The sequence below is a fragment of the Eutrema salsugineum genome, unplaced genomic scaffold (genome assembly GCF_000478725.1).
Source record: "Eutrema salsugineum unplaced genomic scaffold, Eutsalg1_0 scaffold_10, whole genome shotgun sequence".
NCBI lineage: Eukaryota > Viridiplantae > Streptophyta > Magnoliopsida > Brassicales > Brassicaceae > Eutrema > Eutrema salsugineum.
In genome coordinates, this window is record NW_006256908.1 from 177,707 (window position 1) to 183,944 (window position 6,238).

The 6,238-nt window shown below is 45.3% G+C and overlaps 4 non-coding genes across 4 annotated transcripts; all 4 read right to left on the reverse strand.

Annotated features, from left to right (window-relative positions):
* Positions 1 to 269: 269 nt before the first annotated feature.
* Positions 270 to 388, reverse strand: LOC112081801. Its single transcript, XR_002896722.1, has one exon. It is a non-coding gene; the product is annotated as a 5S ribosomal RNA (ribosomal RNA).
* A 403-nt stretch (positions 389 to 791) lies between these two features.
* On the reverse strand, positions 792 to 910 carry LOC112081772. Its single transcript, XR_002896693.1, has one exon. It is a non-coding gene; the product is annotated as a 5S ribosomal RNA (ribosomal RNA).
* Positions 911 to 1,222: 312 nt separating this feature from the next.
* LOC112081794 lies at positions 1,223 to 1,341 on the reverse strand. Its single transcript, XR_002896715.1, has one exon. It is a non-coding gene; the product is annotated as a 5S ribosomal RNA (ribosomal RNA).
* Positions 1,342 to 5,904: 4,563 nt separating this feature from the next.
* On the reverse strand, positions 5,905 to 6,011 carry LOC112081686. The gene has a single exon (XR_002896608.1). It is a non-coding gene; the product is annotated as a small nucleolar RNA R71 (small nucleolar RNA).
* Between the last annotated feature and the right edge of the window lie 227 nt (positions 6,012 to 6,238).

Below are 6,238 nucleotides of genomic sequence, written 5' to 3' on the forward strand. Positions count from 1 at the left end.
CTAAAATGTCTCCTAGAGCCGAACCGGGGTTATGTTTTAGAAAATGGCCTGGAAGAGGGTCTAAAACTCAAAATTTTGGCCTCGTAAACCACACCCATGGTCTTTAAACCCTTGGGCACGCCCTAGAGCATTCTTGGGGCTTTCTGAAAAGTTGCTGTAGGAGGCGTGGTTCCACACGATCTCGAATTGGCGTCGTTCAAAAGATGCCTTGTATTTCAAATGAAAAGACCTAAAAAAAAAGAAACAAAAGAATCAAGAGGAACAAAAAAGGAGTGCAACACGAGGACTTCCAAGGAGGTCACCCATCCTAGTACAACTCTCGCAAAAGCACGCTTTACTGCGGAGTTCTGATGGGATCCGGTGCATTAGTGCTGGTATGATCGCACCTGTCAGTATATGTATCGCAATTGCATATATCATTTGGCTTTTAGTCCGCGATGAAATCTCTTCGCATGTGTTGCACTGTTTATATGGCTTTTCCCGCCCAGCTGCGACGAGCTTTCGTTGCATGATATATAAGTTAGGACACCACGTTTGACGACACTTAAACCGGGGCTTACGTTTTAGAAAAGGGCCCGGAAGAGGGTCTAAAACTCAAAATTTTGGCCTTGTAAACCGCACTCATGGTCTTTAGACCCTTGGACAAGCCAGAGAGCACACTTGGGGCTTTCCAAAAAGTTGCTGTAGGAGGCATGGTTCCACACGGTCTAGAAATGGCGTCGTTCAGAAGATGCCTTGTTTTTCAAATGAAAAGACCCAAAAAAAAACAAAGAATCAAAAGGAACAAAAAAGGGGTGCAAGACGAGGACTTCCAAGGAGGTCACCCATCGTAGTACAACTCTCGCCCAAGCACGCTTTACTGCGGAGTTCTGATGGGATCCGGTGCATTAGTGCTGGTATGATCGCACCTGTCAGTATATGTATCGCAATTGCATATATTATTTGGCTTTTAGTCCGCGATGAAATCTCTTCGCATGTGTTGCACTGTTTATATGGCTTTTCCCGCCCAGCTGCGACGAGCTTTCGTTGCAAGATATATAAGTTAGGACACCACGTTTGACGACACTTAAACCGGGGCTTACGTTTTAGAAAAGGGCCTGGAGGAGGGTCTAAAACTCAAAATTTTGGCCTTGTAAACCGCATCCATGGTCTTTAGACCCTTGGACAAGCCAGAGAGCACACTTGGGGCTTTCCAAAAAGTTGCTGTAGGAGGAACAAAAAAGGAGTGCAACACGAGGACTTCCCGGGAGGTCACCCATCCTAGTATTACACTCGCCCAAGCACGCTTAACTGCGGAGTTCTGATGGTATCCGGTGCATTAGTGCTAGTATGATTGCACCTGTTAGTCTATGTATCGCAATAGCATATATCCTTTGGGTTTGAGTCCGCGATGAAATCTCTTCGCTGATATGTTCATAATTTGCATCATTTAGGTTTCATAAATCATTCCAAATCATGTTTTATTTCATGCGTTTTAGGTCTTTAGGGTTGTTTTAGAACTTAGGAGATGCATTAGGTCCCAATCAGTTTATTGCATGTTTTGAGTGTCTATCAGGTTAATGTGGAGCTGAAAAGATGAATCCAGGAGGTGGAATGGTGAGCAAATCTTGAAAAAGTGGAAAAATTGGGTCCTGGGAGGTTATCGGCCATTCTCGCTGGCCAGGAAGGTTTTACCGGCCATTTCCATGTACCGCGGGAAGCTTTACCGGCCATTTTCATGTACCGCGAATGAAGTGTATCGGCCAAAATCTCCGGGTGTGAACGTGTCTCAGAAATCGCCTGTCCGGGGAGCCTTCCAGTCCGATTCAGACGGCGGGTGCTTCATAGAAGTTGGAGAGCATTGCATCACGGTCTCTTAGCAAGTGGAATCGTGGAATTCGGACGCGTGAGTAGAGAGATAAGCTTGTCGGAAGGAACCCCAGTCTCGCAGGTATTCCGGACCGAGCAGATCAGTCCTAAAGGATGCGAAGGAAGGTGCACTTCCATGCCGATTTAGTTTCCGGGTCCTTCATGAGAACCAGAGACATTTGAGTCTTCTTTCCAGAACGTCCAAGAGCATTCGATTCGGATCTATGAGCAGAAAGATACGGTCTCCGGAATGGACACATGTCTAGACGCCTCTCTCTGGTCGTGTACATGCACTGCAAAGATGTGCCCTCCAGGAAGCCTTACACTTCCCAAGCACCGAAGCTTCCTTCACCAAAGATGGAGATAAATGAGTCCTCTGTCTTCTGCAACCGAAATCATTCAATTCGGACTAGTCTCATAGGAGTTACACTCTCCGGAATGCGAAGTGGTCTAAGCTGCTCTGGATGCTGCGAGATGGTCTTGCGACTTGGTTAACCCGCAGGCCTGAAGATGAACGCCTGAATGCTGATGCTGCGAGTTGATATGTGTGGGTAAACTATCACTGGAAGAGGTCTGAAGCTCAAGAGCAAGAGAAATGCTAAGTCCACAATCGTGCGACTTAGGCATGCGAGTTAGCCGCGCCTGGAATTATGCCGCACGATCACTCGCAAATCACTCCGACTTGAGCCTGCGACCTAGGTGCAATAGAGACCAACCCGCACAGTTTGTACATTCCCCGTTGATATGTTCATAATTTGCATCATTTAGGTTTCATAAATCATTCCAAATCATGTTTTATTTCATGCGTTTTAGGTCTTTAGGGTTGTTTTAGAACTTAGGAGATGCATTAGGTCCCAATCAGTTTATTGCATGTTTTGAGTGTCTATCAGGTGAATGTGGAGCTGAAAAGATGAATCCAGGAGGTGGAATGGTGAGCAAAGCTTGAAAAAGTGGAAAAATTGGGTCCTCGGAGATTATCGGCCATTCTCGCTGGCCAGGAAGGTTTTACCGGCCATTTCCATGTACCGCGGGAAGCTTTACCGGCCATTTTCATGTACCGCGAATGAAGTGTATCGGCCAAAATCTCCGGGTATGAACGTGTCTCAGAAATCGCCTGTCCGGGGAGCCTTCCGGTCCGATTCAGACGGCGGGTGCTTCATAGAAGTTGGAGAGAATTGCATCACGGTCTCTTAGCAAGTGGAATCGTGGAATTCGGACGCGTGAGCAGAGAGATAAGCTTGTCGGAAGGAACCCCAGTCTCGCAGGTATTCCGGACCGAGCAGATCAGTCCTAAAGGATGCGAAGGACGGTGCACTTCCAGGCCGATTTAGTTTCCGGGTCCTTCATGAGAACCAGAGACATTTGAGTCTTCTTTCCAGAACATCCGAGATCAGTCAATTCGGAGCTTTGAGCAGAAAGACACGGTCTCCGGAATGGACACATGTTTAGACGCCTCTCTCTGGTCGTGTAAATTCACTTCAAAGATATGCCCTCCAGGAAACCTTACACTTCCCCAGCACTGAAACTTCCTTCATCAAAGTTGGAGATAAATGAGGCCTCTGTCTTCTTCAACCGGAATCACTCAATTCGGACAGGTCTCCAGGAAGTTAAACATGCCGCGATTTCAATGCCACGGTCCACACTTGGCCGTGGCAACTTTTGTGCACCCTCGGCCAATGACACGATCTTCATGCCATGGTCTACACTTGACCGTGGCAAACACACACTTGGCTGAGAGGAACTTAGCAACCGTTCGGCGATTGACACGGCCTAAATGCCACGGTATGAGGCTTGGCCGTGGCAACATCTTGAAACCTTCGGCGATTGGCACGAGCTTAATGCCACGGTCTGGGTTTGACCGTGGCAAATGAACAAGTGGCTGGAGATAACTTCTACACAGTTTCGGCCTTTGACACGATCTCAATGCCACGGCCTGAGACTTGGCCGTGGCAAGCATATACTTGGCTGGGAAGGTCTTCACATGCATGCGGGTTTTGGCACGGTCTGAATGCCACGGTCAGGGGGCTTGACCGTGGCAACCTTTACACATCTTCGGCGTTTGACACGGTTAACTTGCCACGAGTCCCAGATGAAGCTTGATCAGACCGTGGCATCAAAAGGAACCAAGAACACAAGTAAAGACTTTGACACGGTCAGGAATGCCACGGTCACACCAAGGATGCACCAGACCGTGGCAAACCCTTCTTTGCCCATCAAGGCCGGGTCAGTACCCGGCTTGTTCCGGGTTGACCCGGTTCGCCCAAGCCTCCTTTATAAGGTTTTTAGACCTAATTTGTAGAGAACACTTAATCTACTTTTAGTCTTTTTTCCCCTTTTGTGAAAAACCACTTAATACACTTTGTTTTAGAGAGTTTGAAATCGTTTTGAAGTTTCTTTCCATCTTGTTCATCATTTCTATTCATCAAACTCAACTTCTAATCATGATTAACAACACATCTTGCAAAGGATCTAGTGTGTTGACCATGATTAGTGAGTAGTTACCTTAATGAGGTTCTAGATGTGTAGGTTAGGGTGCTAAAGTGTTAGATTAGGAGTGCTTAGCGCTAGATTCATTGGTTCATCTCTCTAAACAACTGTTCTCTATGCTAGATCCTTGATAATCACTTGAGATCTAGATTCTGGGAATTTCATGCACCAAAAGTGTTTGATGAAATTCCTGAAAGAGTTGTGTTAGAGGTTTAAGTAAATCTTCATCATGGGAATGATTTGTTAAATGCTTGAATGATCATTGAGAACTGTTTATTAATGCATATTGATTCATATTTCACAAATGGGAATTTGGTTTGAAATGGATTAGTATAGGGGTTAATACCTTCATGAGAGGATTAACCTAGACTAGAGTTCTTAATCACTTGAATCATGTCTCATCATTGTCATTAGCATTTCTAGTTTAACACCAAAGCACCCTAACCATCTATCATATCTAGAATCTCATGCCTCCATCATATCATATTCACACCATTTGTCATTGTCATTTGTCTTTAAACCTGTTTAAGTTGTTAGTCATCATTAGTTAACCAAAATCACTCTTGTTTGCTTGAATTAAGAACTTGATCACATAGTTTAGTGTCTATCACCACATTCTTGGATTGATTAACCTATTTGTGCTACTTTGACAAGGGGATTGATAGCCCTGAGACCCTAAAAAGTCTTATCTATCAATTGGCGCCGTTGCCAAATTGTGGTTTGATTAGCATTAAGCTCTGATCTGTTCTTGAGATCAAGTGCTTACTTTCTTGTTTTTACTGATTCCTTTCAAGTTCTGTTTGTGATTTCAGGTGTATGAACACCAGGTCTAGATCAAGAAGCTGCGGTCCTCCTTTTCCTCTAAACGACAACATCAACCTTTTGGTACCAAGGAGGAGAAGAGACAGACGTGGTAGACAAATTGATCAGACTGAGATGGCAGAACAAGGAGATCACGTAGTAGATATAGAACAACCAGTTCAGGAGCAACAGGCTCAAGGTCATGGAGCTGGTATTGGAGTTGGTCAAGGGCTTCACCAGGGTAATGTTCAGCAGGAACAGGTGCACCATCAACAAGCTTATGTCCACCAGGGACAAGCTCAAGCTCATCAACAGAGGCATCAGGCCAATGTTCAGCAAAGACACCAGGTGCACCACCAACCCCACCCTTTCCAACCACAGCAAAGAAGATATGAGCAACCCCAAGTCTATGTTGGAGAGAATGACAGGGCCAATGCTCATCAGTATGGAGCTGGTATTCAGGCACCACCTGTGCAAAACAACAACTTTGAAGTGAAAGCATCATTGCTGAATATGGTCCAGAACTCAAAGTTCCATGGGTTAGCAATGGAAGATCCCTTGGAACACTTGGATCAGTTTGACAAGGTGTGTGATCTGACCAAGATAAATGGAGTTTCAGAAGACAGCTTCAAGCTAAGACTATTCCCATTCAGTCTTGGTGATAAAGCTCATCAATGGGAGAAGAATCTTCCAAGAGGCTCCATTCAAACCTGGGAGTAATGCAAGCAAGCCTTCTTATCTAAGTTCTTCTCCACCTCAAGAACTGCAAAACTGAGGAACCAAATCTCTAGCTTCACTCAGCACAGCAATGAAAGTTTTGGTGAAGCATATGAGAGATTCAGGAGCTACACAAACCAATGCCCACACCATGGGTTTAGTGAGGCTTCTCTTCTCAGCACACTGTATAGGGGAGCTCTTCCCAAGATTAGAAACCAGCTGGATACTGCTTCCAATGGGAACTTTCTGGGTAAAGAGATACATGCTGCTTTAGAGCTAGTGGAGAACTTAGCATTGAGCAATGACACTTATGGTGAAGACTATGACAGATCAAATAGATCTGAAGGTTCAAGCTCAGAACAGAGGCTCACCAGAGAAGTTAAGG